The following is a 13,809-nucleotide window of genomic DNA, read 5'->3' on the forward strand; positions in this document are numbered from 1 at the left end:
CTTTGCTGCATTATTTAAGGACTCTGCTGCATAATTTAAGGACTTTATTGCATTATTTTAGGATCCTGCTGCATTATTTAATGACTCTGCTGAAGCATTTGAGGACTCAGCTGCATTATTAAAGGTCTCTGCTGCATTATTTAAGGATCCTGCTGAAGCATTTGAGGACTCAGTTGCATTATTTAAGGACTTTGCTGCATTATTTAACGACTCTGCTGCGTTATTTAAGGACTCTGCTGCATTATTTAAGAACTTTGCTGCATTATTTAAGGACTCTTCTGCATTATTTAATGACTCTGCTGAAGTATTTGAGGACTCAGCTGCATTATTTAAGGACTCTGCTGCATTATTTAAGGAATTTGCTGCATTATTTAAGGACTCTGCTGCGTTATTTAAGGACTCTGCTGCATTATTTAAGGACTTTGATGCATTATTTAAGGACGCTGCTGCAGAATTTAAGGAATCTGCTGCATTATTTAAGGACTTTGTTGCATTATTTAAGGTCTCTGCTGCGTTATTTAAGGAATTTGTTGCATTATTTAAGGACGCTGCTGCATTATTTAAGGTCTTTGTAGCATTATTTAAGGACTCTGCTGCAGTATTTAATGACTCTGCTGAAGCATTTGGGGACTCTGCTGCATTATTTAAGGACTTTGCTGTATTATTTAAGGACTCTGCTGCATTATTTAAGGACTTTTTTGCATTATTTAAGGACTCTGCTGCATTATTTAAGGACTTTGCTGCATTATTTAAGGACTCTGTTGCATTATTTAAGGACTTTATTGCATTATTTAATGACTCTGCTGCATTATTTAAGGAATTTGCTGCATTATTTAAGGACTCTGCTGCATTATTTAAGGACTTTGCTGCATTATTTAATGACTCTGCTGCATTATTTAAGGACTTTGTTGTATTATTTAAGGACTTTGCTGCATTATTTAAGGACTCTGCTGCGGTATTTAAGGACTCTGCTGCATTATTTAAGGACTTTGTTGCATTATTTAAGGACTCTGCTGCATTATTTAAGGACTTTGCTGCATTATTTAAGGACTATGCTGTGGTATTTAAGGACTCTGCTGTATTATTTAAGGACTTTGCTGCATTATTTAAGGACTCTGCTGCATTATTTAATGACTTTGTTGCATTATATAAGGACTCTGCTGCATTATTTAAGGACTATGTTGCATTATGTTAGAAGTCTGCTGCATTATTTAAGGACTTTGCTGCATTATTTAAGGACTCTGCTGCAGTGCTTAATGACTCTGCTGAAGCAATTGGGGACTCAGATGCATTATTTAAGGACTCTGCTGCATTATGTAAGGACTCTGCTGCATTATTTAAGGACTTTGCTGCATTATTTAATGACTCTGCTGCATTATTTAAGGACTTTGTTGTATTATTTAAGGACTTTGCTGCATTATTTAAGGACTCTGCTGCGGTATTTAAGGACTCTGCTGCATTATTTAAGGACTTTGTTGCATTATTTAAGGACTCTGCTGCATTATTTAAGGACTTTGCTGCATTATTTAAGGACTATGCTGTGGTATTTAAGGACTCTGCTGTATTATTTAAGGACTTTGCTGCATTATTTAAGGACTCTGCTGCATTATTTAATGACTTTGTTGCATTATATAAGGACTCTGCTGCATTATTTAAGGACTATGTTGCATTATGTTAGAAGTCTGCTGCATTATTTAAGGACTTTGCTGCATTATTTAAGGACTCTGCTGCAGTGCTTAATGACTCTGCTGAAGCAATTGGGGACTCAGATGCATTATTTAAGGACTCTGCTGCATTATGTAAGGACTTTGCTGCTTTATTTAAGGACTTTGCTGCATTATTTAAGGACTTTGTTGCATTATTTAAGGACTCTGCTGCATTATTTAAGGACTTTGTTGCATTATTTAAGGACTCTGCTGCATTATTTAAGGACTTTGCTGCATTATTTAAGGACTATGCTGTGGTATTTAAGGACTATGCTTTGGCATTATTTAAGGACTTTGCTGCATTATTTAAGGACTCTGCTGCATTATTTAATTACTTTGCTGCATTATTAAAGGACCCTGCTGCGGCATTTAAGGATTCTGCTGCATTATTTAAGGACTTTGATGCATTATTTAAGGACGCTGCTGCAGAATTTAAGGAATCTGCTGCATTATTTAAGGACTTTGTTGCATTATTTAAGGTCTCTGCTGCATTATTTAAGGACTCTGCTATGGTACTTAACGACTTTGCTGCATTATTTAAGGACTTTGCTGCATTATTTAAGGACTTTGATGCATTATTTAAGAACTTTGTTGCATTATTTAAGGACTCTGCTGCATTATTTAAGGAGTTTGTTGCATTATGTAAGGACTCTGCTGCATTATTTAAGGACTTTGCTGCATTATTTAAGGACTCTGCTGCATAATTTAAGGACTTTATTGCATTATTTAAGGATCCTGCTGCATTATTTAAGGATCCTGCTGAAGCATTTGAGGACTCAGCTGCATTATTTAAGGACTTTGCTGCATTATTTAACGACTCTGCTGCATTATCTAAGGACTCTGCTGCTTTATTTAAGGACTTTCCTGCATTATTTAAGGAGTCTTCTGCATTATTTAATGACTCTGCTGAAGCATTTGAGGACTCAGCTGCATTATTTAAGGACTCTGCTGCATTATTTAAGGACTTTGCTGCATTATTTAATGACTCTGCTGAAGCATTTGAGGACTCAGCTGCATTATTTAAGGACTCTGCTGCATTATTTAAGGAATTTGCTGCATTATTTAAGGACTCTGCTGCGGTATTTAAGGACTCTGCTGCATTATTTAAGGACTTTGATGCATTATTTAAGGACGCTGCTGCAGAATTTAAGGAATCTGCTGCATTATTTAAGGACTTTGTTGCATTATTTAAGGTCTCTGCTGCATTATTTAAGGACTCTGCTGTGGTATTTAAGGACTCTGCTGCATTATTTAAGGACTTTGTTGCATTATGTAAGGAGTCTGCTGCATTATTTAAGGACTTTGCTGCATTATTTAACGACTCTGCTGAAGCATTTGAGGACTCAGCTGCATTATTTAAGGACTCTGCTGCATTATTTAAGGAATTTGCTGCATTATTTAAGGACTCTGCTGTGGTATTTAAGGACTCTGCTGCATTATTTAAGGACTTTGTTGCATTATGTAAGGAGTCTGCTGCATTATTTAAGGACTTTGCTGCATTATTTAATGAATCTGCTGAAGCATTTGAGGACTCAACTGCATTATTTAAGGTCTCTGCTGCATTATTTAAGGACTCTGCTGAAGCATTTGAGGACTCAGCTGCATGATTTAAGGACTTTGCTGCATTATTTAAGGACTCTGCTGCATTATTTAAGGAATTTGTTGCATTATTTAAGGACTCTGCTGCATTATTTAAGGACTTTTCTGCATTATTTAATAACTTTGTTGCATTATATAAGTACTCTGCTGCATTATTTAAGGACTTTGTTGCATTATGTAAGGAGTCTGCTGCATTATTTAAGGACTTTGCTGCATTATTTAACGACTCTGCTGAAGCATTTGAGGACTCAGCTGCATTATTTAAGGACTCTGCTGCATTATTTAAGGAGTTTGCTGCATTATTTAAGGACTCTGCTGCGGTATTTAAGGACTCTGCTGCATTATTTAAGGACTTTGTTGCATTATTTAAGGTCTCTGCTGCAGTATTTAATGACTTTGCTGAAGCATTTGGGCACTCAGATGCATTATTTAAGGACTCTGCTGCATTATGTAAGGGCTTTGCTGCTTTATTTAAGGACTCTTTTGCATTATTTAAGGACTTTGTTGCATTATTTATGGACTCTGCTGCATTATTTAAGGACTTTGTTGCATTATTTAAGGATTCTGCTGCATTATTTAAGGACTTTGCTGCATTATTTAAGGACTTTGCCGCATTATTTAAGGACTATGCTTTGGTATTTAAGGACTCTGCTGCATTATTTAAGGACTTTGCTGCATTATTTAAGGACTCTGCTGCAATATTTAATTACTTTGCTGCATTATTTAAGGACTCTGCTGCGGTATTTAAGGACTCTGCTGCATTATTTAAGGACTTTGATGCATAATTTAAGGACACTGCTGCAGAATTTAAGGAATCTGCTTCATTATTTAAGGACTTTGTTGCATTATTTAAGGTCTCTGCTGCATTATTTAAGGACTCTGCTATGGTACTTAAGGACTTTGCTGCATTATTTAAGGACTTTGCTGCAATATTTAAGGACTCTGCTGCATTATTTAAGAACTTTGTTGCATTATGTAAGGACTCTGCTGCATTATTTAAGGACTTTGCTGCATTATTTAAGGACTCTGCTGCATAATTTAAGGACTTTATTGCATTATTTTAGGATCCTGCTGCATTATTTAATGACTCTGCTGAAGCATTTGAGGACTCAGCTGCATTATTAAAGGTCTCTGCTGCATTATTTAAGGATCCTGCTGAAGCATTTGAGGACTCAGTTGCATTATTTAAGGACTTTGCTGCATTATTTAACGACTCTGCTGCGTTATTTAAGGACTCTGCTGCATTATTTAAGAACTTTGCTGCATTATTTAAGGACTCTTCTGCATTATTTAATGACTCTGCTGAAGTATTTGAGGACTCAGCTGCATTATTTAAGGACTCTGCTGCATTATTTAAGGAATTTGCTGCATTATTTAAGGACTCTGCTGCGTTATTTAAGGACTCTGCTGCATTATTTAAGGACTTTGATGCATTATTTAAGGACGCTGCTGCAGAATTTAAGGAATCTGCTGCATTATTTAAGGACTTTGTTGCATTATTTAAGGTCTCTGCTGCGTTATTTAAGGAATTTGTTGCATTATTTAAGGACGCTGCTGCATTATTTAAGGTCTTTGTAGCATTATTTAAGGACTCTGCTGCAGTATTTAATGACTCTGCTGAAGCATTTGGGGACTCTGCTGCATTATTTAAGGACTTTGCTGTATTATTTAAGGACTCTGCTGCATTATTTAAGGACTTTTTTGCATTATTTAAGGACTCTGCTGCATTATTTAAGGACTTTGCTGCATTATTTAAGGACTCTGTTGCATTATTTAAGGACTTTATTGCATTATTTAATGACTCTGCTGCATTATTTAAGGAATTTGCTGCATTATTTAAGGACTCTGCTGCATTATTTAAGGACTTTGCTGCATTATTTAATGACTCTGCTGCATTATTTAAGGACTTTGTTGTATTATTTAAGGACTTTGCTGCATTATTTAAGGACTCTGCTGCGGTATTTAAGGACTCTGCTGCATTATTTAAGGACTTTGTTGCATTATTTAAGGACTCTGCTGCATTATTTAAGGACTTTGCTGCATTATTTAAGGACTATGCTGTGGTATTTAAGGACTCTGCTGTATTATTTAAGGACTTTGCTGCATTATTTAAGGACTCTGCTGCATTATTTAATGACTTTGTTGCATTATATAAGGACTCTGCTGCATTATTTAAGGACCATGTTGCATTATGTTAGAAGTCTGCTGCATTATTTAAGGACTTTGCTGCATTATTTAAGGACTCTGCTGCATTATTTAAGGACTTTATTGCATTATTTAAGGACTCTGCTGCATTATTTAATGACTCTGCTGAAGCATTTGAGGACTCAGCTGCATTATTTAAGGTCTCTGCTGTATTATTTAAGGACTCTGCTGCATTATCTAATGACTCTGCTGCGGTATTTAAGGACTCTGCTGCATTATTTAAGGACTTTGCTGCATTATTTAAGGACTGCTGCGTTATTTAAGGACTCTGCTGCATTATTTAAGACTTTGCTGCATTATTTAAGGACTCTGCTGCAGTGCTTAATGACTCTGCTGAAGCAATTGGGGACTCAGATGCATTATTTAAGGACTCTGCTGCATTATGTAAGGACTTTGCTGCTTTATTTAAGGACTTTGCTGCATTATTTAAGGACTTTGTTGCATTATTTAAGGACTCTGCTGCATTATTTAAGGACTTTGTTGCATTATTTAAGGACTCTGCTGCATTATTTAAGGACTTTGCTGCATTATTTAAGGACTATGCTGTGGTATTTAAGGACTATGCTTTGGCATTATTTAAGGACTTTGCTGCATTATTTAAGGACTCTGCTGCATTATTTAATTACTTTGCTGCATTATTAAAGGACCCTGCTGCGGCATTTAAGGATTCTGCTGCATTATTTAAGGACTTTGATGCATTATTTAAGGACGCTGCTGCAGAATTTAAGGAATCTGCTGCATTATTTAAGGACTTTGTTGCATTATTTAAGGTCTCTGCTGCATTATTTAAGGACTCTGCTATGGTACTTAACGACTTTGCTGCATTATTTAAGGACTTTGCTGCATTATTTAAGGACTTTGATGCATTATTTAAGAACTTTGTTGCATTATTTAAGGACTCTGCTGCATTATTTAAGGAGTTTGTTGCATTATGTAAGGACTCTGCTGCATTATTTAAGGACTTTGCTGCATTATTTAAGGACTCTGCTGCATAATTTAAGGACTTTATTGCATTATTTAAGGATCCTGCTGCATTATTTAAGGATCCTGCTGAAGCATTTGAGGACTCAGCTGCATTATTTAAGGACTTTGCTGCATTATTTAACGACTCTGCTGCATTATCTAAGGACTCTGCTGCTTTATTTAAGGACTTTCCTGCATTATTTAAGGAGTCTTCTGCATTATTTAATGACTCTGCTGAAGCATTTGAGGACTCAGCTGCATTATTTAAGGACTCTGCTGCATTATTTAAGGACTTTGCTGCATTATTTAATGACTCTGCTGAAGCATTTGAGGACTCAGCTGCATTATTTAAGGACTCTGCTGCATTATTTAAGGAATTTGCTGCATTATTTAAGGACTCTGCTGCGGTATTTAAGGACTCTGCTGCATTATTTAAGGACTTTGATGCATTATTTAAGGACGCTGCTGCAGAATTTAAGGAATCTGCTGCATTATTTAAGGACTTTGTTGCATTATTTAAGGTCTCTGCTGCATTATTTAAGGACTCTGCTGTGGTATTTAAGGACTCTGCTGCATTATTTAAGGACTTTGTTGCATTATGTAAGGAGTCTGCTGCATTATTTAAGGACTTTGCTGCATTATTTAACGACTCTGCTGAAGCATTTGAGGACTCAGCTGCATTATTTAAGGACTCTGCTGCATTATTTAAGGAATTTGCTGCATTATTTAAGGACTCTGCTGTGGTATTTAAGGACTCTGCTGCATTATTTAAGGACTTTGTTGCATTATGTAAGGAGTCTGCTGCATTATTTAAGGACTTTGCTGCATTATTTAATGAATCTGCTGAAGCATTTGAGGACTCAACTGCATTATTTAAGGTCTCTGCTGCATTATTTAAGGACTCTGCTGAAGCATTTGAGGACTCAGCTGCATGATTTAAGGACTTTGCTGCATTATTTAAGGACTCTGCTGCATTATTTAAGGAATTTGTTGCATTATTTAAGGACTCTGCTGCATTATTTAAGGACTTTGCTGCATTATTTAATAACTTTGTTGCATTATATAAGTACTCTGCTGCATTATTTAAGGACTTTGTTGCATTATGTAAGGAGTCTGCTGCATTATTTAAGGACTTTGCTGCATTATTTAACGACTCTGCTGAAGCATTTGAGGACTCAGCTGCATTATTTAAGGACTCTGCTGCAATATTTAAGGAGTTTGCTGCATTATTTAAGGACTCTGCTGCGGTATTTAAGGACTCTGCTGCATTATTTAAGGACTTTGTTGCATTATTTAAGGTCTCTGCTGCAGTATTTAATGACTTTGCTGAAGCATTTGGGCACTCAGATGCATTATTTAAGGACTCTGCTGCATTATGTAAGGGCTTTGCTGCTTTATTTAAGGACTCTTTTGCATTATTTAAGGACTTTGTTGCATTATTTATGGACTCTGCTGCATTATTTAAGGACTTTGTTGCATTATTTAAGGATTCTGCTGCATTATTTAAGGACTTTGCTGCATTATTTAAGGACTTTGCCGCATTATTTAAGGACTATGCTTTGGTATTTAAGGACTCTGCTGCATTATTTAAGGACTTTGCTGCATTATTTAAGGACTCTGCTGCAATATTTAATTACTTTGCTGCATTATTTAAGGACTCTGCTGCGGTATTTAAGGACTCTGCTGCATTATTTAAGGACTTTGATGCATAATTTAAGGACACTGCTGCAGAATTTAAGGAATCTGCTTCATTATTTAAGGACTTTGTTGCATTATTTAAGGTCTCTGCTGCATTATTTAAGGACTCTGCTATGGTACTTAACCCCTTAATAACATCTGACGTACTAATACGCGTCTGTGCCCTGGGACTTAAGAGCCAGACCCGTATTAGTACGTCATGGCGATCGCGCGCGCACACAGGCTGTGCGGGCGCGATCGCCGCCGGGTGTCAGCTGATTGTCACAGCTGACACCCGGTACTATGTGCAGGGAGCGGTCACGCACCGCTCCCAGCACATTAACCCCCGCGATGCTGCGATCGAAGTCGATCGAAGTCGATCGCGGCATTGCGGGGGCAAGGGGAGGTGATCGCCGATACTCACCTCCTCTTCCGGCTTCCAGCGCAGTCTGCAAAGGCTTCCCGGGTGTTGCCATGACGACCCGATGTCGTCATGACAACATCCGGGTCACCAGAGAGCAGGAAGATTGCTTGGACATGCGCAGTGCATCTCCAAGCAATCTTCACACTGTGCACTTCTGACAGCCTTCATGGCATAGGGATGGTGCTCCATTCCTGTGCCATGCAGGCGATCAGAAAAAAAAAAGTGAAAGTCCCAGAGTGGGACAAAGTAATAAAGTGTATAAACTGTGTGAAAGTGGAAAAAAAAAAAAAAAAAAAATGTGCAAAAATATTATAAAAAAATAAAAAAATAATACACCAAAAATAAAAATATAATGTACCCATCAATAAATATTATTATAAAAAAAATAAAAAAAAAACAATAAAAGTACACATATTTGGTATCGCCGCGTCCGGAACAACCTGACCTATAAAACTGTCCCACTAGTTAACCCCTTCAGTGAACACGGTAAAAAAAAAAAAAAAAAAACAAGCAAAAAACAATGCTTTATCACCATACCGCCAAACAAAAAGTGGAATAACACGCGATCAAAAAGACGCATATAAATAAAAATGATACCGCTGAAAACGTCATCTCGTCCCGCAAAAAACAAGCCGCCATATAGCTCCATCAGCCGAAAAATAAAAAAGTTATAGCTCTCAGAATAAAGCGATACTAAAAAATATTTTTTTCTATAAAATAGCTTTTATTGTGTATAAGCGCCAAAACATAGAAAAATTATACAAATGTGGTACCGCTGTAAACGTACTGACCCGAAGAGTAAAGCTGCCTCATCAATTTTACCACACGCGGAACAGAATAAAAAAAAAAAAAAAAAAACAATTCCTGAATTGTTGGTTTTTGTTTATTCTGCCTCCCAAAAATCGGAATAGAAAGCGATCAAAAAATGTCACGTGCCTGAAAATGGCACCAATAACAACGTCAAGTCATCCCGCAAAAAACGAGCCGTCACATGACTGTCTGCCAAAATTTGGAAAAATTATAGCTCTCAAAATATGGCGATGCAAAAACTAGATTTTACAAAAAATGCGTCTTTTAGTGTGTGACAGCTGTCAGTCATAAAAACCCCATATGATTCTGGCATTGCTGTAATCACACCGACCCGAAGAATAAAGTCGTCTAATCACTTATACCGCACAAGGAACGGCGTCAAAAATAAACTCTTGAGTTAGGATTGGGCTAGGGTTAGGGCTGGGTTTGGGGCTAGGGTTGTGCTGGGGCTAGGGTTGTGCTGGGGCTAGGGTTGTGCTGGGGCTAGGGTTGTGCTGGGGCTAGGGTTGTGCTGGGGCTAGGGTTGTGCTAGGGTTAGGGCTGGGGTTGGGATTTTTTTCAAAAGTAAGAAAAAAAGATGACGATATGGCGACTAGTGTTGAGAGCAAGTGCTCGCTACTTGAGTTTGCATCGGGTGCTCTGGTATGCATTTAGTATCGTGGGTATTTGAGTGACATGCTCGAGTCTCTGCCCCATATGCTTCGCGGCCAAAAAACTTTACGGGGATTGCCTGCCATGCACGAGCGATCCCCGCATGTTTTTTTTTGGGTGTCTAATAACCGTGAAACATGCGGAGCAGGGACTCGAGCATGTCACTCGAGCACACGCTGTACATGGTGCATACCTGAGTACCCGATGCAAACTCAAGTAGCGAGCACTTGCGCTCAAGAATAATGAAAACTTATTCAATATGATGACCTAATGTAAACAAATAATGTGCCGTACCTCTGGGTTCAAAATGTTCACTATACACCTTAATAAAATCTTTGAGGGGTATAGTTTCCAAAATGGGGACACTTGTGGGGGAGCTCCACTGTTTAGGCACATCACGGGCTCTCCAAACGCGACATGGTGTCCGCTAACAAATTGAATGGAAAATCGGCTCAAATTGTTAGCGGACGCCATGTTGCGTTTGGAGAGCCCCTGTGTGTCCAAACATTGGAGCTCCCCCACAAGTGACCCCATTTTGGAAACTAGACCCCCCAAGGCACCTATCTAGATGCATAGTGAGCACTTAGAACCCCCAGGTGCTTCACAAATTGATTCGTAAAAATGAAAAAGTGAAAATAAAACACTTTTTCATTTTTATGAATCAATTTGTGAAGCACCTGGGGTTCCAAGTGCTCACTATGAATCTAGATAGGTGCCTTGGGGGGTCTAGTTTCCAAAATGGGGTCACTTGTGGGGGAGCTCCAATGTTTGGGCACACAGGGACTCTCTAAATGCAACATGATATCCGCTAACAAATTGTCGGCTCAAATTGTTAGCGGATATCATGTTGCATTTGGAGAGTCCCTGTGTGCCCAAACATTGGAGCTCCTCCACAAGTGACCCCATTTTGGAAACTAGACCCCCCAAGGCACCTATCTAGATGCATAGTGAGCACTTGGAACCCCTAGGTGCTTCACAAATTAATTCGTAAAAATGAAAAAGTGTTTTTTTTTTCACTTTTTCATTATTACGAATCAATTTGTGAAGCAGCTGGGGGTTCCAAGTGCTCACTATGCATCTAGAAAGGTGCCTTGGGGGGTCTAGTTTCCAAAATGGGGTCACTTGTGGGGGAGCTCCAAAGTTTGGGCACAGAGGGGCTCTCCAAACGCAATGTGGCGTCCGCTAACAATTTGAGCCGATTTTCCATTCAATTTGTTAGCGGATACCATGTTGCATTTAGAGAGTCCCTGTGTGCCCAAACATTGGAGCTCCCCCACAAGTGACCCCATTTTGGAAACTAGACCCCCCAAGGCACCTATCTAGATGCATAGTGAGCACTTGGAACCCCTAGGTGCTTCACAAATTGATTCGTAAAAATGAAAAAGTGTTTTTTTTTTCACTTTTTCATTATTACGAATCAATTTGTGAAGCACCTGGGGGTTCCAAGTGCTCACTATGAATCTAGAAAGGTGCCTTGGGGGGTCTAGTTTCCAAAATGGGGTCACTTGTGGGGGAGCTCCAAAGTTTGGGCACAGAGAAGCTCTCCAAACGCAATGTGGTGTCCGCTAACAATTTGAGCCGATTTTCCATTCAATTTGTTAGCGGATACCATGTTGCATTTAGAGAGTCCCTGTGTGCCCAAACATTGGAGCTCTCCCACAAGTGACCCCATTTTGGAAACTAGACCCCCCAAGGCACCTATCTAGATGCATAGTGAGCAGTTGGAACCCCCAGGTGCTTCACAAATTGATTCATAAAAATGAAAAAGTGTTTTTTTTTTCACTTTTTCATTGTTACGAATCAATTTGTGAAGCACCTGGGGGTTCCAAGTGCTCACTATGCATCTAGATAGGTGCCTTGGGGGGTCTAGTTTCCAAAATGGGGTCACTTGTGGGGGAGCTCCAATGTTTGGGCACACAGCAGCTCTCCAAACGCAACATGGTGTCGCTAACAATTTGAGCCAATTTTGCGTTAAATTTGTTAGCGGACACCATGTTGCATTTAGAGAGCCGCTGTGTGCCCAAATATTGGAGCTCCCCCACAAGTGACCCCATTTTGGAAACTAGACCACCCAAGGCACCTATCTAGATGCATACTGAGCACTTGGAACCCTCAGGTGCTTCACAAATTGATTCATACAAATGAAAAAGTGTTTTTTTTTTCACTTTTTCATTGTTACGAATCAATTTGTGAAGCACCTGGGGGTTCCAAGTGCTCACTATGCATCTAGATAGGTGCCTTGGGGGGTCTAGTTTCCAAAATGGGGTCACTTGTGGGGGAGCTCCAATGTTTGGGCACACAGGGACTCTCTAAATGCAACATGGTGTCCTCTAACAAATTCAACGGAAAATCGGCTCAAATTGTTAGCGACACCATGTTGCGTTTGGAGAGCCGCTGTGTGCCCAAACATTGGAGCTCCCCCACAAGTTACCCCATTTTGGAAACTAGACCCCCCAAGGCACCTATCTAGATGCATTGTGAGCACTTGGAACACTCAGGTGCTTCACAAATTGATTCATAAAAATGAAAAAGTGTTTTTTTTTTTCACTTTTTCATTGTTACGAATCAATTTGTGAAGCACCTGGGGGTTCCAAGTGCTCACTATGCATCTAGAAAGGTGCCTTGGGGGGTCTAGTTTCCAAAATGGGGTCACTTGTGGGGGAGCTCCAAAGTTTGGGCACACATGGGCTCTCCAAACACAACATGGCGTCCGCTAATTATTCAAGCAAATTTTACAATCAAAAAGTCAAATAGCGCTCCTTCCCTTCCGAGCCCTGCCGTGCGCCCAAACAGTATTTTTTCCCCAAATATTGGGTATCTGCGTGCCCAGGGGAAATTGCACAACAAATTTTGGGGTCCATTTTTTCTTGTTACCCCTGTGAAAATAAAAAAATTGGGTCTAAATTAACATTTTTGTGAAAAAAGTTAAATGTTCATTTTTTTCTTCCACATTCAAAAAATTCCTGTGAAGCACCTGAAGGGTTAATAAAGTTCTTGAATGTGGTTTTGAGCACCTTGAGGGGTGCAGTTTTTAGAATGGTGTCACTTTTGGGTATTTTCTGTCATAAAGACCTCTCAAAGTGACTTCAAATGTGATGTGGTCCCTAAAAAAATGGTTTTGTAAATTTTGTTGGAAAAATGAGAAATCGCTGGTCAACTTTTAACCCTTATAGCTCCCTAACAAAAAAAAATTTTGGTTCCAAAATTGTGCTGATGTAAAGTAGACATGTGGGAAATGTTATTTATTAACTCTTTTGTGTGACATATCGCTCTGATTTCAGGGCTTAAAAATTCAAATTTTGAAAATTGCAAAATTTTCAAAATTTTCGCCAAATTTCCGTTTTTTTCACAAATAAACGCAAGTGATATCGAAGAAATTTTTCCACAATCATGAAGTACAATATGTCACGAAAAAACAATCTCAGAATCAGGGGGATCCGTTGAAGCGTTCGAGAGTAATTACCTCATAAAGTGACAGTGGTCAGAATTGTAAAAATTGGCCCGGTCATTAACGTGCAAACCACCCGCGGGGCTTAAGGGGTTAAGGACTTTGCTGCATTATTTAAGGACTTTGCTGCAATATTTAAGGACTCTGCTGCATTATTTAAGAACTTTGTTGCATTATGTAAGGACTCTGCTGCATTATTTAAGGACTTTGCTGCATTATTTAAGGACTCTGCTGCATAATTTAAGGACTTTATTGCATTATTTTAGGATCCTGCTGCATTATTTAATGACTCTGCTGAAGCATTTGAGGACTCAGCTGCATTATTA

Source organism: Phyllobates terribilis, unplaced genomic scaffold (assembly GCF_046119375.1).
Source record: "Phyllobates terribilis strain yellow unplaced genomic scaffold, ASM4611937v1 Scaffold_1__5_contigs__length_1240528914, whole genome shotgun sequence".
NCBI lineage: Eukaryota > Metazoa > Chordata > Amphibia > Anura > Dendrobatidae > Phyllobates > Phyllobates terribilis.